This window comes from Pteronotus mesoamericanus, unplaced genomic scaffold, assembly GCF_021234165.1.
Source record: "Pteronotus mesoamericanus isolate MK-2021 breed Mesoamerican mustached bat unplaced genomic scaffold, CSHL_Meso_final contig_24, whole genome shotgun sequence".
In the NCBI taxonomy this organism is placed as follows: Eukaryota; Metazoa; Chordata; class Mammalia; order Chiroptera; family Mormoopidae; genus Pteronotus; species Pteronotus mesoamericanus.
Window position 1 is genome coordinate 486,590 of NW_026555100.1, and position 22,588 is coordinate 509,177.

Sequence of the window (22,588 nt, forward strand, 5' to 3'; positions counted from 1 at the left end):
CCTCAGGGAAACTGTGGGGAGAAATATGTATTTAAGGTGCATAGTCCCTAGTACGCAGTAGACTCTCACTAAGCTGTGACATTTAAAAATATTCCAGGGTTCTAAACATCCACACAACAGCCCTCTCAGCTATATTGGTATAATTATCCTCATTTTAAGATGATAGCTGACTGTCCTCGAATGGAAAGGACTAACCCAAGGCCACACAGCTGACAGCAGGAAAGAAGACCAAGTCCTGTTCCCTGGTTCCAGAGCTAGAGGGAAGCAGGGCGGATCCCCAGGGCTTGCCTGGCTCTGTCTCTCAGCACCTGGGAGCAGTGGGGGCTGAGGAGAGAGGCCGAGGGCAGCAGGGGGACGAATTGGCAAGGCCTCATGCCACGGTGAAGACTCAGGTTCCCCCAGCTGGGCGCCAGAACCGTGGTATTAAGGGTCCTGACCCAAGTGGACATCTTTGTGAAGGCTTCTCATCTCGGGGTTGGGAATCACAGAGGGGCATCGCACAAGTCATCCTCTGGCACAAGACCAAGTGTGATCAAGCCAGAAATGCCACTTCATGATAAGACAGGCTGGTGTCTAGGCCAAGACCCAGACGCAAACCGGCCCTTGACACCCCAGCCTGCCTAGGAGGCTCAGCCTCAGGACTTCAGGGGCTCCCTGGGGGCCCAAGCCCCCATCTCCAGCTAGAGGGCCAGGGTGGGTCCATCCTGGTTTTTTTTTGGTCCTCAGGGAGAAAGGGATAATGGAAACTGAGGCATGTGGGAAGAAGGCGCCAGCATCCTTGAGGGAAACAATGACATATCTTGAGCATTTACTGTGTGCTAGGTGTGTCCATGCACCTGTGGGGGCAGGTGCTGCAATCCCAATCTTTCTTTTATAGGCAGGTAAACTGAGGCACAGAGATATTGCACAAGGTGATGATGGATAAGTGGCAGAGCAGGATTTGAATGCAGACACTCTGACACCAGCACCCAGAGATGTGTGGGTGCTCATGTGCACACTTCAGCGTATTTGTAGGAGAGAAGAGGATGGGGCAGCCACAGCACCCATTTCAATGAACAGGCCTCTGCTCACCCAGGTCTCCGACTGCATGGCTGCCATGTTGCTCAGCTCATGAGGCCCACATGCCATGGGGCTCAGAGTGGCATAGACAGGGCTGCTGTGCCAAGGCTGGAAAACACCGAACCTGCCCCTCTTCCTGAGCCTGCCCCTCTTCCTGAGCGTATCCCCCCACTGCCTCTACTGGCAGCCTCTCTAGAGAAAGATTAGGCCTATGAGGCCCCTGGGGGCCCTTTCTGGGGCAGATGAGGTCTCAGCAGGGTGGCTGCACCCAGTTCTGCCTGTGAGGGCTGAGGCCCCAGTCAAAGGCACAATGTGCTGGGGTCAGTACCTAGCCCTGGCTCCGGACACAACTGTCTTTTCCCCCAAGGAATGGGCCAAGCTAGTCCTGCCGGGTCAGCTGCACACCTACCTCAGTGACCTGAGAAACACCAGCGTCCCACGTGCCGGCCAGCAGCTCGCGGTGCCTCCGCCTCACTCCAGCTCCATCCCGCTGCAATAAGAAGGGGTGGTCAGCAGGTCCACTCTGGGCTCAGGCCCTGGAACTGAGCATGCTGCTACAGCCCACCCACCCACCTGCCGGACAGTTTATTGCTGGCAAAACTGAATCATCCCCATTTCACAGACAGGGAATCTGAAGGACCAAGAGAAAAAGGGGCATAATGATGGGGTACCCAGATGCAAACAGGCCCTTGACACCCCACATCTGTCAGATACTGGCTATGTGGTTGTGAATATGCTCCTGACCTCTCTAGGTTTCAGTTTTCTCACCTGTCAAATGGGATCGCAATATCTCTCTCAGGGATTCTGGGATGATCTAAGGACACATGGTGACAGAAGCACAAGGCATTCATTCATTCACTCAAGAAACATTTCATAAACACCAGAGCTGCAAACAGGATAGTGGTATCTCCCCTGACAATGAGGAAAGAATCAAATAATACATAATAAAAGTGGTGTCTGCCAGAAATAATGAGTATGGGGACTATGCAGTATACAGACTCAAGTTTGGGGGGAGGGCGCACCTCTGTAGGGAAGTAAGGTTGAAGGATTAGGCAGAGAAAGGCAGGTCAAGATGCATGGAACGGCGATTCAGGAAAAGGGAACAGTATATGTGAAGACTCCAAGACAGGGGGAAAAAGCTTGGTCCAGTGGAGGATTTGAGAGTGGGTGGTGTGTGGGTGCACTGGGTGTGATGGGGTAAGAGAGGGAAGGAAGAGGCACAGATACCCCTTCTCCCCCAGTGGCTTGGGCTTCAAGGAAGTAATGGGGCTGTAGAGACAGGATTACTTTTGTTATGTGGGGCCAGCTGGCCCATCTTCTCCATAGACCACCTAGTACTCTCTCTCCCCCCACAGCCCACAGGGCCCCATGGCAATCTAGGAGGAGCACACTCAAAGGCCAGGCTGTAGGGTGGGAACTAAAGAGCCCTCATTTCAGTCCCAGCTATGAAGGCGCCCTGTTGGGTGGCTACAGCCAATCACCATGTTCTTTAAACCTGTGTGCCCTCCTCTAGAAATGGGAAACTTGACTGCAGGAATGAGTGCAGCTCAGAATGAGGCCAGTGGCCGACAGTGGGAGAGGGAGGAGTGCAAACACTGTGTTAAATGTGGGCTCCCACACGTCCCAGAGCGCTGGCGGAGGCCTCAGACCTAGGCCACACCTCCCTGTGCAGTAGGCGGGCTAGCAGAGAGAGGAGCGGGCTCCCCCTCTGTAAGAGGCACCACAACCTGGCCTCGGAAATGTGGGTTCAGGAATAAAAACGATCTGGTTCAAGTCCTGGCTTCATCTTCTTACCAAGTGGGGGGTTTGGGGCAAGTTTCCTAAACGTCTCTGTGCCTCAGTTTCCTCATCTGTGGGAAGGGATGCAGGGGTGATGAGGGACCTCCCTTAGAGTTGTACAGATTATATTATGCATATGACTGCAGGACACGTGGGCAGCTTTCAAGGGATGCCAGCTGAAGCATAAACTACCTGGTAGGAGCTGGCACTGGGCCCTATGGTGCACTGGGTCCCTGAGCCCCAAGCTCCCAAAACCGCCATCCCCGCCTCAGCATAGAGAAGATGTCTCCCTGTCTTGACCCTTTGGCCTGGCAGCCTCCAAACTCTGCTCACCATGGGAACACAAATGGTTCTTGGGTTCACTGACTCCTGCTCTCCCATTTCAAAGAGGAGGAAACTGAGACCTGGAGAGGGGCAGTGACTGCCTCCGTCCCAGGGTCACACAACAAGTCAGTGGCTGGGGCAGAAATGGAATCAGCCTCCTGCTTCCCTTCTGCCCCCAGCTTGGGCCTTTCCTAAAGGCAAGCTGGCCCGCAGACCCGTTGACAAAGAGAAAATAATTATTTTGGCAGCTGAGAGAGAAGCCAGAGCCGGAAAGTGCTCACTCACTCCGCGAGCATTGTCCAGACCTCAAGGAATGACGTCCACCCATCCTGCCTCTCAGAGGTGATCCGGCTCACGGTGTGCACGTGCATCTCGCTGCTCCCAGCCACCCAGTTCTTTGGTGCGGGCTTGAGCCAAGGGACAAACAGACCTGACCAACATAGTGAGGGCACTGCACCAGGGGCACCAAGATACGAGTTCAGGCCCTGGTGGGAATCTGACTCCCTTCCTTATGGGCCTGCATTAGACCCCCACCTGGGAGAGACAGAGGGGTAGTATGCTGGCCTTTATTGAGTAGTATAGTGGGTTCTGCCTGCGGTGCTTCTTTAACCATTGGTAAAGTGCTATGAGGCAGAAACAAAGAATCTCCAAATTATGCTTGAGGCCCAGAGAGGTCCCATAACTTCATAAGATTACAGGTCGGTAACAAGGAGCTGAAAAGTAGTAAGAGCAGAGCCGTGACATAAGCAGGTGTCCTGCTCAGAGCCTGACTAGACTGCAGACATAAACAACATGGATCCACTGAAGGGAAGTGTTCTCTGCTTAAAAGGCACTCGGTGCCATGGACGGGGTGTAGCCTGAGCCTCAGGGCCTAGTGAGGGTGGTGGGGCCACCCAGTTTCCCCTTGGGATGGTGCTCCACTGCCAAGAGGGTTTTGTGGGCATCCTCATCCCAGGAATCTCACTTTGGGGGTGGGTAGAGGAGGAAGGCCCTGACTGCAGGGCAGCTTCTGACTGGGAGGGCAGGACGGGGCAGCATGCAGACCGCAGGCTGAAACCTGCTTTCATTGTCACTGCGTGTCTGGAGCTCCCAGGGCAGGGCAAGGCAGTGATGGGCACCTACCCTGCAGAGCAAGACAGAGTCTGGGACATGGCAGAGGTCACTTGGAATGGAGACTGTTGCAGGACCCAAATGGGTTCTTCCAATCACATCCACCTTTTCATCCCCTCCAGCTCCTGGGATCCCCTGGGAAGACCAGGGTGTGGACTTGGGTGGAGGCACCAGGCCAGGCTGACTGGGACTGGGGCTGGGGCTGGGGCTGGCCCAGACAGATGCAGGGCTGGCCCCAGGTTCCTGGGGGAGGGAGGTGCCTGTGCCAAAGGGTGTCCAGGATGTGGGCACCGTGAAGGCTCTGTGCCTGTGGCTCTAGCCTTCAGCTAAGTGACTAGTTTTTCTCTACGGCTGCCAAGGGTTGGTAGCCCACATTCTGGGCTGGAGCCCTGGCCCTGTCTTCAGTGGTGAGGTTGAGGGAAAGGGTAGGTAGAGCTGGGTTTGAATTCCCGCTTGCCCTTTATTGCCGGGTGATGTGAGCAAGTCATCGGCATCTCTGAGCCTCCATCTTTGCTCTAAGTAAGGACTAATTGCTCCTCTTGTTACTCACCCACAAGGGGAGGCTCTAGGCTGCCCTGTAAAGACTGACTTTGACCTACCCACAGGCAACTTAGGGAGGGAGTCAGACGACCCGGTGTGCTTCGTACGACAGGGGGCTACATGGAGGGCACCTGTCAGAGTTCAGGGCTCCTGTCACTTCCTGCTAAATCATACTGATGTGCTGCTTGTGCGCTGGTGGCTGCGAGGGCTTAACGAGACTGGTGTGTAGATACAGGTGCCATGGACTAAGGAACAGGTCAGTGAATGGTGGCTGTTAACATTTCGGGGAAGGGGTAACTGCTCAAGGTCATAAGTGCCCAACTGTGGGCCAGAACCCTGGTCACGTGAATACCCAAACCAGATCTAACCTGCCGTTCCACTGGCTAAACTGACCTGAACCAGCTCCAGCCACGCTGACCCTCCTCACTGAGCTGGAGCAGCAGCTGTTCCGATCCCCTTCTTACAGATGGGCCAAGCAGCTGCTGGTCAGGGTCAAACAGCCAGGAGCCCTGTCTTTGGCCTTGCACAGAAACAGTGGCCTGAGACCCAGCTCCCAGGCTCTCTGGGGTGACATGGGCTCCCCGACCTGAGACCCACCCGGGGGAAGCCTCCCCTTATGTGACCCTGGAGCAGGCTCTGTCCTCCCCTGGCGGCCAGTGCTGGCTCCAGGAGCAAGGCAAATATTTACCCCGATGGTTATCCAGACCGTGCTGGCTGCCCCACCTCCTGCATTCCTGGAATACATGTTCCCTTACCTCACCATGCTAGGGGTTGGGGGGAGGCATCCAGACATGGGTTAGAGCCAGACCGAAGAGTGTCCTGGGCCTGACTGAAGCCAGTGTGGTGGTGGGGAAGGGGCCACACCAGTGCTACCTATGGGCCCCCTTCAGGCAGCTCCTCACACCTGCTACTAATCACATACACACAACCCCTGGGCCCACGGAGTGAGCCACTCAGCCTGCCACACACTCGGCAATTCTCCCACTCGCCAGGGCTCTTCCTCTGCAACCCCAGCAGCTCTCATTGCCTCACTCCACCCTCAGCACAACCCTGTTGTCAGGGAGCTCTAAAGTCTATTTTGCAGATGAAGAAACTGCCCAGCAAAGACCAGAGGTCATGGGGCTGGAAGTGGTAGAACATGCACTGCCTCACCCCAAAATGCACTAGCAGAAGTTGTGGTACTCATCAGGTCCAAAGGACCTCTCCCTCCAGGCAGCCTTCCATGCCAAGTGATTTTTCCCTTTTCTGAACTTTCGGAACATTTGATGGTGTTTCTTTCATTCTCCTTGCATAATCAAAACTGAGTGTCTGGTTATCTCTCCAGCTGAGAGACCCTTGTCGTACTCACTCCAGGCGCAGTGGAGTTGAGCTCAGGGGCCTGGGTAACGCTGAATGCTCAGGGGAGGGCTGAAATCCTGAGTCCTTCCACCAAAGAACAGTAGCTGCAGTTGGCCTCAAGGAACAGATAAGAAAACAGACCCAGTGAGTTGGTTGTTTGGGGTTGAGGGGCCCTCCTGGGCAGGGCTGCATGAGAATCATGAGGTGCCCTTGGTTCAATAACCCTGCCTGTCTTCTCCTTCTCTGCTCTGACAGCTTGCCCACTCCCAGGCCCAAGGAAGCCTAGCGTGTCAGGGCCCAGCCCCCTGCTCCATGCCCCTGGGTTTTCCACCTGCCTCTCTCCTCTGGAATCCTCAGAAAGGCAGGTTTGCAGGGTTTGGCTGACCTGCTAGGGACACATGGAATGGCAGGCTGAAGTGTGGGCCTGGAAAGTCTGCTGCTGGTCCCTCAGGGATGCCTCTAGGTGGAAAAAGCTCCAGTGGATGGAAGAAGGCCAGTGCAGATCAGGACCATACCCTGGCACCAGTGGGAGCCCAGAGAGTGGGTGTTGGAGAAAGGTAGGGACTCCCAGAATTGTCCTCTCTACCCACTTAACATTTCTGAGACTTTGTTTCCTCATGTTGAAAACAGGGGCTATAAACTAATTTCTAGGGGATCATTCCTTCATTTGTTCATTCCATCCATCCATCCATCCATCCATCCATCCATCCATCCATTTCCTTCTTTCAACAAATAATGATAGTGCCTACTATCTGCCAGAGGGAAAGACGGAGAAGAAAGAAGTTGGGGATGGGTAGGTGGGGAAAAGGAAGACAGGGCCAAAGGCCAGCCTGCACATTTGCCCAGCCTGTATACAGGTGGGTAATCCTAGGACAGAGTGCTGGGGGGTGTGCCAGCTTAGCCTGGCAGCAAAATGGGGGTCAGGGGCATCACCCTGTTGGGCAGAGTCTCTTACGCAGGAAGTCACCCCTCCTGGGCAAAGGCCCAGAGGCTTGGCAGGAGAAAAGCTTTGGGCTGAAAAAAGAATTATATGCGGCATCCATGAGCAGGAGACAGGTGCATTCACGGGGCAGGGGCACATGCAGACACATCCCTGGGGTTCCTCCAAGGCTTCACCCCACGCCCAATCATGATTTGCTGTGTTTTCAAGGCCATGTTGGAGTGACACTTGCTCTAAAGACCCTGTCAGGCCCAGAAGTCCTTGTTCACTCATCAGGCATTACCCAAACCCAAGGAATGGTGCCCACCCATCCTGCCTCTCAGGTGCTCTGGCTTACGGTGCACACTTGTGTGCCTTGCCCCCACCAAGCCAACTCAGCCCCTTGGTATTGGGCTTGTGCAAAGGGGCAAATGAGACCAGAGAGAGGAAGGGCAGTAAGTAGTGGCAGCAGGATTTGAACTCAGTCCCCAGTTGGGGACTGGATCTCCTTTGCTGTAAGTCTGCATCACATTCCCACCTAGGATAGGGAGTTGGGGCAGGAGGCTTACCTCTTCCTGGAAGCCTTCCCTGACTACCCTAGTCAATACCTCCTAACCAGAGGACTTTGGCTCAGGCTTGTGGGCCACTCACATGAAGAAGAGAAAAGGGTCTCCCCTCTCTCCAAGTCATCAAATTAACAATTTCTCCTCTAATCAAGGGCGAGGGCACACATGGAATGATGGTGCGTGTGGTTTTAGAATCTTATATACCAGAGTTGGAGCCTCAGCTCTGTCACTTACTGAGGTATGTAATGCTGGGCAATAAACTTAAGTCTCTCTGGGCCTCAGTCTCCTCATCTATAAAATGGGGGTGGCAAGAGTCCCTTCTCTCCAGAATTGTAAGGACTTAACAGCATTATTCCCATATTACACTTGCACAGGAAATGCTCAGTAAATAAGGACTACCATGATTATCACTGGCTCAGGTTTGGTGCCAAGTGCAGACTTGGGGTTTGCCTGGGGGACAGGCACTGGACCCCTTATCACAAATACGGAGAAAGGCCCAGGACTCTGGAAAGATTAATCCTGGCGCCAGGCCCCTTCTGGAGCCAACTCAGGAGCACACTCAGTGGATCTGCTTCTCAGAGATGGGCTTCATGAGGGCCAACTGCTCCCAGAAGAGGGCCCCCAACCCCTTCCCACAGAAAGGCTAAGGCACTGAGCACCCTCTAGGTACAAGCTCTGTGCCAGGTGATCCCTTCCACGCCCACCCATCAGGCCTCATGGCCTTATCCCGTACGTGGGGCCAGGGGCTTGCTCAGCAGAGCACCCGGCGGGACCTGGCCAAACCAAGGCCTCTAGCACCCGCCTGGGCATTTACCACTCCCAATGAGAGTGATCAAAACTGAATTTTCTGCCAATGGCCCCGTGTTAGGGGCTTTGTCTCTTACCTCTGTCCTACTCGTGGTGGTCTGGCACCTGGCACCTGGCCCTGTGCTGCCCAAACACCCTTGGGACATCTCCAATCCAAAATCCCCTGCAGCATTAACGGGGCCTAGCAGAGGCTCTCATGGAGTCCTTGAAGGTCCTGGGTCCAAACCTGACACCTTACAGAGGAGGGGACATAAGTCTGGAGAAGGACAGGGACAGGCCCAAGGCCAGGATAAGCTCAAGTCACTTGTCCCTCCAGGTCTGTTTCCTCATCTGGGGCTACAGTTCTCATCTGGCTGGAGAACTGGCGGAGCTGACATCACACCAATGACTGGTCCAGGGCTGGGCAGCACCTCCGGCTGTCAGCTCCATGGGGCAGCCTGGACTCCAGGCCCTGTGCTCTCTCCACGCAAGGAGGCAGGCGGGACGATCAAGAGGCTGAAGGGCACAGGCACTCCCAGTGGCACATGCAAACTGCCGAGCACCAAGTGTTCCCAATGACCCCATTCCTGGGCCAGTGGCCAGTCCCCTGGCGGTCACCCTCTCCAAACAGGCATCCCTCTGGGATTCTGCCACAGTGGGCCAGGCCAGTCTGCAGTGATGGCCAAGGCCCAGATTTACAAACGCTGGACAAAGGAAAGTACTGTTCTCGCTGGCGGGAGGTGGTGGGTCTGAACACGGCACTAATGTCATCCAGGCCTGAATGAAATCCTGGTTCTGCTGCTTGCAAGCTATGTGGCCTTAGCAAGGTCCCTGTGTCCCCCCGCCGCCCCCACCTCAGTTCAGCCAATGGTGCAATGGGGAGGAAGAAGGTCTGACTGGGGCAAGTGCCCTGGAGGGGCCAGGCCATAGGAGCTCTTCCTGTTTGTAGGAAAGCCAGCTCTCCCCCCGAGGACAGCCCCTGATGGATATAGCTCCCTGTTGCCCGCAGTGCCCAGCACAAGGCTTGCAGATATGAACCCCCAGAACGTTTGCTGGATGAACGAATGGGCAGTGATGAGAGGTATGGTCTGAAAACAAATTTAGATCAGAGAACACAGCAGCTAACACTTGCACAGGGCTTACCAGGCCTGTACTAGGCCCAGCTCTGACAAACACTATTTATATAATTAACCCATTTAGTCTCCATAGCAGTTCCATAAAGTAACAATGTTTCCCCATTTTACAGATGAGAAAAACAGAGGCTCAGAGACATGAAGTCCCTTGCCCAGTGTCAGAAAGTGGCAGAGCTGGACTGAGTAGAGACCCTGGGCTCCAGAATCCACTTGCTGGCACACAGCGGGGCTCCTGGAGAACAGCCCTTCAGGGGCCAACCAGACTTGAGGTTTCCCACAGGGCTGCAGGCCCTGTCCCCAGGGGTCTGACTTAACTGGTCTGGGTGGGTCCTTTTCAAAGCTGCCCTGGCTCCCACGTGCAGCAGGGGCTGAGAGCTCCTGGCCAGCCCATCCTCATTCTTCAATGAGGAAGCTGTGGTTCAGACAGGGAGGGGACATGCTCAAGGTCTCCCTGCATGTTTGGTGGTGGGGGCTGAGACCTAAAGTCTGGTCCCCTGACTTGTCTGTCGTGGGCTTAAAGCTCTTGGAAATGGTACTGTCACCCAGCCCAGCAGCCCACAGGCACAGATGTGGGCAGAAGAACTGAGGCAGACAGGCGCAGGGAAGCCAGAACAGCACGCAGCCCGATGACACACAGGCCCAGCAATTCCTGACTCATGGCCACCCATCCTGTGACTCCACCCACCACCAATATCCCCACCCTGGCTCACACCCCACAGCCCACTGCAGCCACCAGAGTCACCTCCCATTTAGAACCAGAAAGCCACAGAGGGAGGAAAAAGCAGTGGGGCCCCACCCAGGGCTGTGTGGGAAACCCAGACAACCCTGAGCCAGGGGCTGGGGGGAGGGGGACGACTCCAGGACATGCAGAGGCAGCCACATCAGTGCTGACCCCTGCCCCGCCCTGCGGTGCCTGCACACTCTCAGCCCGGGCTAGCTGTCCACCCTGTGGACCACCAATCTACAGGAGGAAAACTGAGGCCTACTGATACCACCTGAGCCCCACACCAGGATGAGCATACCAGGCTGTCCTCTGCCCTGTTTCCAAGTTCCTCTCCCTGAGAAAGTATTACTCCTCTGTGCAAGAATATTCAATGGCTCCCAGCGTCTATGAGGTCCAGTTCTAACCCTTCAGCCTCTCATTCAAGGCTCCAGCCTGACTCCACCCTATGATCTTTCCCTCCCATGTCTGGGCCTCAACCCCCGTATGCCTGCCCACATTAACCTTGCTGACTGGCATGCCTCTGTCCCTGTGGCTGACACAGGGGGAGGCAGTTAACATCCACTGAGGGCCGCAGGGGTTCAGACACTGTTCCCAGGATCTCAGAGACTCCTCACAGGGCCTTATGTCACTGGCTATGAAAGGCCCATATGACAGATGTAGATGCTGAAGCTCAGAGGGGTGATATGTCCATGGCCCTGGAGGCTGAGCTGTCACCATCCACAGGGAGGAGTTTGGACTGCTGGGAACTATGGTCTCTCCTGTTGCCCTTAAGTTTTCAGCTGGTCCACGAGCTTAGGGTGGCGCTGAGTCTGTGTTAACCACCCAATGTCACGGCATCTTGGGGGTACTCATCTTGGTGTTCCGACTTTCCCTTTGGCCCCTTTTGGTAAGCTGTTGACACCTTGGGCTTCAGCCCCAGCTGATACGAAGCTGGGTTTGGGCTGGGGACTGCCCAGCTAGGGGAGGTGTCCTGAATCAGAGAAGCAGTGCAGTGTGGAGGCCAAGAGCACTGACTCTGGGGCCAGACGGTCAGTGCAAAACCCAGTGAAACCACCTTGGGCAGATTGATTCACCTCTCTGTGCCTCAGTTTTCTCCTCTGAAAAGGGGGACAACAGGAGTAGTGATCTCTTGGAGTTGCTGCGATGATGACCATGAACTTCGGTAGATAAAGTATTAGAGCAGCACCTCCACAGGGTGCAATAGAAGCGTTCGTTGGATTAAGTATTATTACCTTGTTCCTCCCTGTACCCCACCCCATGTCCCTAAGGGTGGCGCTCAATGCCCCAACTAAAGGAAAATGCAAGGCCTCAGAGCACCTGCTGGGAGGGAGGAGGAGGATTCGAGGGTGGCTGCACAGCCTGCCCCTCAGCATTGTCCCCTCCCAGCTTCCAGCCCACGGGGCTGCTAACCTGGCCCACATGCCTAATCAGAGCAGATCTACAATGCTCCACGTCCCAGCTCCTGGATGGAGGAAGGGGGGAAGCGGGAGGGCTCCTTCCTGGGCAGAGATATCCAGCTTTGCTCCTATGTTGTTGGAGATGGGATGACCCAGAGAGGGGCCACGCCAGCATCATCCCATCCCCCAGGGGGACACCAGCAGCCACCCATGTCTCTCTTCCTGCTTCGGGGTCTTCACAGACAAAGTGCCTTTGGCTGGGCTGGAGACAAACATCTCTGGGATATGTGACAGGAGTCTGGGCAGTTACTTCTAAATCTGGTTGTCTTTATAGGGTAAAAAATTCATCTACTCCTAAACCCTTTTTCCCAGGGGATGCTCCACAGCTGGGTAGAGCTTCTTCTTCTCCCCTTTCTTTTTTCAGGAGAGGCCCAGAGTGGATGAGTGAGTTGCCCAAGGGACCAGCAAGCTGGTGGTGGATCCTAGACCAAAATCCCCAGTCTCTGGTCTCCCAGGTCTAGCCCCACTATGAGGTTTCTCTTTCCAGACCTGTAAAGGTGGCTGTCTGGGAGAAGATAAGTCACCAGCATGTGTGGGTGAGGGATGGGTGTGGGTCCAGAGCTTCCACCTACAGGAGGGGGTCAGAACAGGTCAGAGGCAGGGCAGCCCAGAGCTGAGGTCCAGCTTCCTCTCTCAAGAGGGCATGATTCCTGGCAGCAGCTCCCATGGGAAATAGTAGAAGCGCCACCCTTAGGGACATGGGGTGGGACGAGGGGGGTGCCTGGGCAGGGTTTCCTGTTGTGGGGGTGGTGGCCACTCACTGAGGCCGAGTGACCTGTGTGGCTGTGGCCCTGGGGCCAGGCCAGCATTGGGTTTCACCTCATCCCTGGCTGGGACCCAGGCCACCCTGAGTCCCATCCTCCAGGCCCGCCCTGGCTTCCTGTCGCACAGGCTCCACCCAGCCCAGGAGATAGGGAGGGCCCTGTGGAGTTCTCCTCAAAAGTGCAAAAGTTTTCTGGAGCAGGAGTGGGCAGGCTGCCCTGGCCTGCTCGGTGGCCTTTGGCCTTTGACCTCTAGACCTCCAGCTCTTTGTTTTCCAGCAGAGGCCTCGATAGAAGTACCACTGGGATTTTCTCCTAGGGGCTCACAACCTCAGACATGGCTGCGCAGGGATCAGCCCCTCACCCTCCATGAGCAACTGGATCACTGCCTCCCCAACTCTGGGCAGAGGGGCAGTATCATTTCTGAGCCATGCCAAAGGGACTAGGACAAGCAGAGAAACTGAAGTGGAACAAATTTCAGGCCTTCAAGACACAACTCGCTAGTGGTCAAAGATTAGTGGCCGCTTGGCACCTCATGCAGAGATATGACACCCTAGCTGGACAGCACAGCCCCCACACTAGGGATAAGGTGATATCAAGCACTCAGAGCAAGACCCCTTCACCCCACCCCAGCTTTGCATGGCACTTTAAGACCCCTTAAAGTGCCAGGAGTCTGGGTAAGATGGAAGCTCAACCCAGGGTGCTGTGGGGCCCCCCATGTTCTCCAGGTGAACCTGACCCATCCTCTGTGCCTCAGTAGCTGGGGGCTCACCTGCCTACCAGTGAAGATATGCTGGGAGTGGAGAGGTTGGTGGCCTGGCACAGAAGGGGGAGAGGTTTGAAAAGAGGCCCCGAATCCCCACTCCCACCCCTCCTGGTTTTCTAGGGCGCAGGCTATAGGAGGCTGTGACAGCTCAGGTCTCTCTGAAGGCTGCTCTGCAAACAGGTGCCTGAGAAACCAACAGGCCAGGGAGAGGAGGACCCTTCCAGCCTCCAGCGCACCCACCATGGACAAAAGCTTCTCATAGCTCAGTTTTGGGGAGGAGTACAGATGGGAGGGAGGTGGTTTGGGGCTGAATGGGCTGGCCTTGCCTGAGGTCACCCCAGGGACAGAGACAGCGCTGGGATCTAGGTCTCCTGCCTGTACCATCGGCAGCTCAAGGACCTCCATGAAGGCCATCAGCCAAGGTCAGAGCAGTCTCTGGGGGGCCGTGCTGGGAAGGTGGGCCCACACAGGACACACCTGTCCATACTACTCCATAAACAGGTCCTAATGGACTGTGGACTCAGCTTGATGCTCTGCCTGGAGGGAGTAAATCTTGAGAGGGATGGGGTCAAGGAGGCTAAACACCTAAGGTCTGTGGGCCTGCAGTGAGCAGAGTAGAAGACAGAAGCCAGACTTCAGCCCTCCTGGGCTGCCCTCTGTTACCAACAAGAGTTCCTGAGACAGCTGTGTGTAGTATTGAGTCTCTTGACCCTGGGGACATGCAAGCCAAGGTCAGGACACAGAAGCCTAGGTGGCATTCTGGGACTCTCATTTAGTAGCTGTATAGTCACCAGGGCCAGAATCCACATTTAGTTTTGGGTCACAGGATGACTGGCCTACGTTACCAGCTCAATGACTGGCCACGCCATCTCCATCCCTTTCCTATATAGGAGTTTCCCAGCTGTCACAGCCTAGAGCTCATGAGCTCATAGGGCCCTTCCAGGCTGAACACTCAAATTCCATCACAAGGGAGACAAGGTCTTTCACTGCTCTGTGTGGCCCTGATGCCAGCTCTCTGTGCCCCTCATCCTGGGTACCTGGTGTGCTCAGACACCAGCCTATCTGGGGGAAAAGTATGCCTAAGCTTCCCAAGAACCCAGGGCAGCCTGCGGGGTCTGCTGAACCCTGATCTCCACCCAATGGCTGCCCTCTCCAGGCCTCACCTTAGCCTGGACCCTCAGTCCACCTGGAGGTGTTGCTTGATGTCGGCTTGGCAGTGAGCATCTCCAGGGCCAGGGATGTGTCTTTTACTGAGGACAGGCTTGGCACAGACTTGGCTGCCAGGAAATGTTTATCAAAGAAGGGAAAAGGGAAGAAGTGTGAAGGGAAGGGACCAACAGACACATGGATACAGATGGGCTCTCAGAGGCATGGCCCCCAAAGGACACTACAGCCATCCTCCTCCTCCAGGCCCCAGGGGCACGGTGCCCTCTATAGCAAAGCCATCCCATACAGGCCAAGGAAACCTGGAGGAAGGCGAAAGGAGGCCCTACCATTTCTCCTGAGGTTCTGTTGTCCAGGTGGGTTTGAAGAAGCCCCCCCCCCCCCCCCCCCCCGATATCTCTGTACTCTGCCCATATCTGCTTTGGAAGCCTGGCTACAGCTCTCACCTCTCTGGAGGAAGGGGACCCTATCCCTAGCTGCTCAGTCTACAATACACTCACCCTCGCCTGTTGTCCCCTGTCCAGCTCTGGGGTTTCACCCTCCTGGAATGCTTTATTACCATCTTTGCTCTGTGAAAATGGTCATGCCCATCCAATAGGAGGAAAGTATGTCACAGGTATGGGGTTTTCACAGAAGTTCTGGAAGAACTGTGTTCTGACAACCCTATTCTCCTGCCCAGCTCAGGTCCTGGCACACAGTAGATGCTGAATCTGTTGAATTAACCAGGGGCTTGCTGGATGCACATGGGAAGGCCTGACTTGGGCTCTCCCATTGAGGGGCCAGGCTCAGCAGCCACTCTAGGGAACATGAGAGACAGTGACCATGTCCGTGTGCCCCTCACTCAGGCCAGGGCTCAGCCTCTTCGAGCTCCTCCTGGACAGAGAATGCCTGCCCTCTCTGTTTTAGGGCTGGGAGATTTCTCTGTAGTCAGCAAGTCTAATACCTTTTCTCAACAGATGGAGGTGGGGGAGGTACAGGGAGGGCAGGGGATCAGAGCAGGGCCATTCCCAGGCCAGGCCTCCTCACACCAAATCTGGAGGCCCAAGAACTGCAGGACCTGGCTCAGGGCTGCCCTCTGTCCTGGGGATCTTTATGTCCGCCGCCCACACCAGTGTGGCCCTCTCCCCTGGCTCCATGTCTTTGCTGCCTGGCTGCAGCCAGCCTGAACTGCTTACTTAAAACAAACAGGGAAAGTGGCCACGTGACTGGCTACGGTTTCCTAGACCAGGGACACACACACACACACACACACACACACACACACACACACACACACACACACGGCTACTTGCTGCAGGTCAGGTGGTCATGTGGCCCAGAAGGGCAGGGACTAGGCCAGCTCAGGTTTCATGTCTCTGAAGGACAAGTGACCGGCCTGCCTTTCCTCACCCAAAAGAATGCCTTCTCCAAACACTTGTTTTCTGCTTCCTGGATGTGCCAGGGACACGCTGAGGGGGAATCGAGGGGAGGTGGGGAGAAGAGGGGAGCAGGGGGAGGAGCACACACCTCCTGGCCCTCTGTCTGGTGCTTTCCTTCCGCCCTCCCCACCCAGAGGGCAAATGCCTGCTGGGAACTGTGGCAGCCCAGCAGCTCTGACGGCAGGGAGAACCCCAGAGCCCAGAGCTTGGATGTAGGGCAGGAGGGGAGCTGAGGCTTTGTCTCCGCGTGAAACAGAGACAGACCTGTCAAGGCTTTGTACCCGGAGTAACGGTTTCTCAGCTAGACTCCACGGCCCAGCCCTGGGGGCATCCAGGGGATGAGAAAGGGTAGGGAAAGGGGCTTAGTCCAAGTTGGCAGGGACAGGTTTGCCTTTGGCCTGTTGTTTGACAGGTCTGTGGGCCAGGGTCTTGAGGGCTCTTCTAGCTTTGGGGGTGGGGGACGATCTATGCCTCAGATACTCTCACAGAATGGCAGGCCTGTCATTGCCGCCCTGACCGAGACTGGCCCACTAAGGAAGAAGGAATCCATATCTCTTGATAGGCAGGGCTGAGACCTGATTCCAGGGGACCACTGCCACCAGTTCTGTGGGGGTCTGAGCTGGCTTCCATCCTGCCCTGGCTTCAGGCCTGACCCCTAGGACACTAGCAGCACAGCAACTCACTGCAGAGGCACCTCGGGCAGTCTACAAAGAAATGAGGGGCATGGCTGGGAGCTCTCAAACAAAAGCCGATTCCGGCCAGGCCTCTGCTAAGCCCTTCTTCTTCCGTTATCTCATTAAATTCTTACCACAACCCTATGAGATAGTTAATGTCATCACCCCATTTCACAGATCAGAGACCAGCAACCTGAGGGCCACAAGGTCAGTAAGAGGTGGATCAGGATCTGCACCCAGAGTCCACCTCGTCCATGTTCTTAGCCAGTTCCCAGCATACCAGAGGCAGGCACCGGTACAGGCCCGTCCTTTACAGAGCCCTTGGCCAGGTTCCCAAGGGCTGGGCCCTGGTTCTCCAGGGACGCACACCCAGCCGCCCCACCTCTCATCCTCCTTCTGTCCCATGCATCCCATGCACATGGAGCAGCCCCTGCACATGGTTCCTGTGAAAGGCACTAGGGTGGAAGAGGAAGAGGTGGAGAAATTAGGAAGAAGAAAATGTGGGGAAGGGGAGAACATAGGGTACAAACAAAGCGGGAGAGCAAGCTAGGGTGGGGTGGGAGAGGGTGAGGAGACAGAAAAAACAGAAACAGAAGAACAAGAGAGAAGGCATGATGGAGAAATAGAGCAGAAAGATGGGAGATGACACTGGGAAAGAGGGCAGGAAAGAAGGAGGGAGGGTAGAAACAAAGCCAGAGAGAGCAGAGGCAAACAGAAGGGGAAGAAGGAGAGGCTGAGTGAGGGAAAGAAGGGAAGGGAGGAGAGGAGTAATGATCAATAGGAGGGGGCCGGGGATGAAGGAAGCAGGATCGAAGGAGAAAGACAGACAGGCAGAGTGATATCAGGGATGGAGAGGGCCTTGGAAAACAGAGAGAGAGAGAGAGAGAGAGACAGAGAGACAGAGAGAGAAAGAGACAGAGAGACAGAAGCACACCCGCCCACTGAACATTAAATACCTAACAGGAGATGACAAATCAAATGGGAATTACTGTGGTAAAAACATAATTAGAAACTTGATTGAAGTTAAACAGAATTTACATAACACTGCAAATTAACTTTACACGGAAACTATTCACTGGGAAGGCAATGAAAAGCCATTTCATTAGTAATCTATATTTAAACAATAGGCACAATGGAGCCTTCTGATGAGGAACTTGGTGCCTTCAACCTGAGCGAATGCCAAAGTCCAGGAGAGAACAGAAGGCAGTGGGTGCTCCAAGAGGAAGTGGGCAGGGTCCAGGACAGGATCCCTCTGCCTGCTAATGGTGGGGGGGGGGGGGGCAGTGGGTGGACACAGTAAGCCAGATCAGATTCTGGTATAGGTTCTGCCCTTGACTGGCTGTGTGGCCATGGACAAGTATTTTACCCTCTCTGGCCCTCCGTTTCCTCACCTACAAAATGAGGAAGCCAGGAGAGGTGGTTTACATGAAGGTGCCTGCAAGTGTGGATACTGCAGAGGTGCCAGGAAGATGGTGGGGGAGAGCAGTAAGAGTGCTTGGGATTTGGACGGACCTGGTTCACAGCTCTACTCTGCCACTTAATAGATGTGGCATCACGCAAGCTTCTTCCTCTCTGGCCCTGATTTACCCCTCTGTTCAGGGGGGATAAGTCCACTCCTGCCCAACATCACCCAGGCAGTGGGAGGATTTAGGAAGAGATTGGGTGGGGACAGGCTTAAAGAAAAGTGAGTCTAAGGCACAGGATTACTTGTCTTATCCGCCTGGCACACTAATTAGATTACCCACAGCAGCCCGATGGAGCCATGCATCATCGGAGTGGCCTCCCATGGATCCCTGAGTCCCCGAAGCAGTCAGAGGCACATATCCTTGAGGGACTGGGCGGGGGCGGGGAGCACAAAATCCGTGTTGGGCTCCATGCTATTCTCAATGTGGAGAAGTCTCCCAAGCCCTCGCCATATCCCAGCCCCACTGGGCTGCTTGGGCAGTGGGGCTGGACTGTGCCTGGAAGCCCCTGGCGGTCTGCATGCTCTCCTCCCACCTCCCATCCCACTTGGAGCACCGCATTGAACACCTGCCCATCCTCAAGGCTCATTCAGGGAGAACGGCTCCTCTCTGCAGCCTCCCCTGACTGAGTCATGGCCATTCTCTCCACTGAGAGTCGAATGCTATATGCGAAAAACCACAAACACACAAAGGTGGACAACTACCTGCCCCCCAACTCCCCCAAACACACACACACTTGCCCACCAAAGGCAATGAGCTCGGCTGCTCTAACTGGTGGGTGCTAGAGGCAGCTCTGACACACACTCATAGTCCAGGAAGTTTCTACAATTTCTTTAGGATAAAGGATCCAGGCAGTGCTTAGAGATTCAATAGGAAGGTATTGGGTGCTCTCCCCCCTGCAGGCAGCTACCCCCTGGAGCCCCGTGGGGAAGGTCTCAGGGACCCACTAGCTCCAGAGGGGGGGTAGGAGGTCAGGAGAGGCAGGCAAAGCTTCTGATCCTGGGGCTTGTCCTGATGTAGACATCAGGGCAAGAGGTTCAATCAGTTTAGCCCAAGGAGGGCCTGCACAGGTGACAGGGATGATCCTGGGCCTGGGAAAACCCACAGCTCAGCCAGACACCCATGGGCCTTGCCTCTGTGTGGCCAGGTGTGGCAGGGGAAGCTGGTCTGGTCCCTTCTCCCTTTCTACCACCTCTTTCCACGCATGGCTCTTTTACTGAGGCCTTTGAGCCTCTGTTAGTACTGTTCCCTCTACCTGACATGTTCTCTCCTCTCTTTGCCAGCAAAATCCTCCTGATCTATGAAAAGTCCGCTGTCTCAGCTCCCTTCCTCCCTCCCTGGCCGCCCCTTTCTATCTGCTTACTGCCCCCACCCTACGTTCCCTCCCTCCAGAGGCTGGATGCTGGCGACTCAGACTGAGGCTATGATCTGCTCCATCTCCACTCCCTCCCTAGGCGACCTCATGGCTTGCTAAACCATCTATACATGACAGCTACCACATATATATCTCTAGTCGGGACGTACTCTGCCTCCCAGACTCATCTATCCAGCAGCCGACTCAACCTTTCCACTTGGAAGTCTCAAAGCCATCTCAAATTTAACTTGTCTAAATGCAGCTCCTTGGCTTCCTTCAGCCCTCCCCTGCTGTCATCCCTGGCTGAGTAAATGGCCACCTCTGTTCTACCAGTGGCTGCTATCTCAAACCCAAGAACCACCCTCCACTCTCCTACTCTTCTCTCATCATCTACCTCTAATCATCCCACAAGCTTGTTTGCAAGGTCTTTAAAATATATTCAGACTCTGATGGATTCCCATCTCTCCCCCTACTACCCCTAGTCACCACCAACCCTACCTGGGTGTGGTCCATAGCTTTCAAGCTATCTCCGGGCTCCACTCTACATGAGTGGGTCCCCCGGGATCTCTCTGCCTTCTCCTCCTACCTCACTTCGATCCAGCCACACACCACTTCTCTGCTACATGCTTGAACACCCCGAGTGCACTCCAGCTCCTTTCCTCCTTGCATTCAGGTCTCTGTTCAAATGTCACCTTGTCAGAGGCCTTCCTTGACCATCCTTTGTCAAAGAACACTTCATCTCCACACTGTTACTTTACTTGCCTAACTTCCTTTCTTAAAATTTAGCATCATCTGACATATTATATATGATGTTTGGGGTATTTATTGTCTATGTCTCCTCATGAGAATGGAAGCGCCATGAGGAAAGGGAATTTTGTCCGTTTTATTCCCTGCTGTGTCGCCAAACATCACGCAGTTCCCAGCAGGGAGACCTTCTCAGTAAACATTTGGGGCGTGAATAAATGAACAGTGCCACTTCCCCTGGGAAGCCTTCCCTGAATGCCTGCCTGCAAGCCAGCACATGGCCGCTCCTCTGTGCAGGCACAGACACTATGCAAGCCTTGAGCTCTGAACTCATGGAGCTGGGCCTGGCTCGGGGATCATGTGTCTCCCTCCATCGCAGATTGCACCTTTCCAGGACAGGGCTGGGTCTGATCTCTCTTTAAAACCCAGCACTTAGTGCAGGCCTAGCCTGATGTTAAGAGCACTGAGTGTCTGATGTGTGAATTCTTGAGTAAATGGATGGTTAGAAGAGTGGGTGGATAGGTAGATGAGTAGATGGATGAATGAGTGAGTAAATGGAAGAATGATTGGATGGGAGGATTGGACAGATGGCTAGATAGGCAGGCAAGTGGATAAATGATGGATGGATGGACAGGTCCACCACAGGCACAAAATAAAGACCAGTGGTTGCTTGGGATCAATAGCTGGAGGATGGGCCAGACCAGTGCAGTGTAGTGGAAGTGCAGAAGCTGATAAGGCAAATGGGAGACAGTCGAGCTGCTCTAACATGGCCAGAGCTTGCTGTGGACCCCTGGCAAGTGTATTACCTTCCCTGAGCTTGGCCTTGTGATCTAAAAATATAGATAATACTTACGCAGAGCTGCCAGGGAAATCACTTTGGAGTTTCAAATACTGCCTCAGCCACATCTCCAGTGAGATACCTCTCCAGCCAAGTCTGCCTTAGAAAAATCCTCTCTTCCCAAGCCCTGGCTGGCCCTGCTGACCTGGCGGCCTTACTGCTCCACCCACAAGGGCGAGGATCCCTGGCTGTGCCCCCAGAGTTCAACCTGGACCAGGCTGCTAATATGGCCTAACTCCAAATAAGAGTCAGGCCACACAGATTCACAGAATCTTCGAGAATTGGGGGATGCATTTTCGAGATGGACAAACCAAAGCCCAGAAGCACTTTGTGCGGGACACACTCATGGAGTTACAGAGAAGCCCTGCAGCCTGGGTCAGGAGGGGCTTGGAGGAAAGGCTGACACCCTTGCCCCTGGCCAGGTCCCAGGTGAAGATGGCAGTGTGGTCTGGGCATCAGGGCATCGGGGGTTTGGTGTTACCTTTCTAGGCCTGGCAGCTGACAGACAGACCACGGCTCTTCTCACACCCTCACAGCATTGGTCTGACGCCAACGGCGTCCTCCTCGTCCTGGTACACTGGGAGAGAGACAGACACGTGTGAGCGGCCAGGGATCCAGAGAGCAGTGCTCTGTCCCCCAGCTCTGTCCCCCACCACTGGCTGATCTTGCTGGCCTCTCGGGCCACTTAAGCACTCCCCGGGATGCCTGATTTATCACAGCTTGCAGCACTCCAACGAGCAATCCAACTCCTCCCAGTAGGAGTCTTAAAAATGTTTTATATATATCTAAGTTTTGTTTCTTCTGGGGTTCAGGGTCTTTGTGTTGTCTTTTTCTTGCTGGTGAGAAGAGCAGAAAGCCATGGACTTCCTGTGCAGCCCCCGGGCAGGGGTACAGAGAGAAGCTGTCCGGGTATTTTTAGCAGGGCCTATGAGCCCCTGCCGTGTCCTCTCAGGGCCGTGCCTGGCTCCTGGGAATTATCTCACACGGCCGGCAGCCACTTCCAAAGCCACTCTTTGACCCCTGCCTGAATTCTTTCCTCATTATGAATTGCTCACCAGACCTCTGACCAACACTTGGAGCCATTTTATGTGTGTGCACCTCTTCAGCAAAACCAGCCTGCATTCCCTCTTCGCCCCTCGTCTCCTCCTGCACGTAGGGCTAGACGTTTTGCTGACAATGGACAGAGGAGGCCCAGAAACAGAGTTTAAAACCAAGAAGAGTCCCAGTTGTTATTTATTTTGTTTTCCACAAACTTCAGGCCTCTCCTGTGTCCTTCATAACTCTTGGCCCTGGCTGAGTCCTAACTGAGTCCTATTTGCACGATGACAACATTTATCTTTATGTCAATTCGCTTTTTTTTTGTTCTAATAAATCTGGCCTTGTGCAAAGCAGTCATGTCTGTGAAATAATTGGTTTGATATGCTAGTTATATATTTCTAATCTACCTTAATAAAAATTTAACTAAGGAAACTAAACTATATGTTCATTCTGGTACTAATTTTAGAACTTTTCATGGGTTACCAGAGTTACGAAGGCAGAGCTCTGGCAAACTCACCATTGTTTATCAACCCTCTTCTTGTACAGAAGGAGAAAGAGAGTCATGGGGAGGGGTGGTTGGTTAGCAAATAAGGCCAGAGGAGGCAAGGGGGTCAGAGTCATGGCGCACTGCAG

At 54.6% G+C, this 22,588-nt stretch overlaps 1 protein-coding gene across 4 annotated transcripts in view; it reads right to left on the minus strand.

Annotated features, from left to right (window-relative positions):
• Positions 1-22,588, minus strand: part of ZMIZ1 (zinc finger MIZ-type containing 1) — a 227,242-nt gene that overhangs the window by 141,374 nt on the left and 63,280 nt on the right. For 3 of the 4 annotated variants that reach the window (XM_054572489.1, XM_054572490.1, XM_054572486.1), the window contains exons 3-4: positions 21,399-21,494; positions 1,469-1,549 (exon numbers count right to left, since the gene is read on the minus strand). The gene's annotated coding sequence lies outside the window, so the exon portion shown is untranslated. The remainder of the gene's footprint in view (positions 1-1,468; positions 1,550-21,398; positions 21,495-22,588) is intronic. The other variant, XM_054572487.1, reaches the window with a different exon arrangement.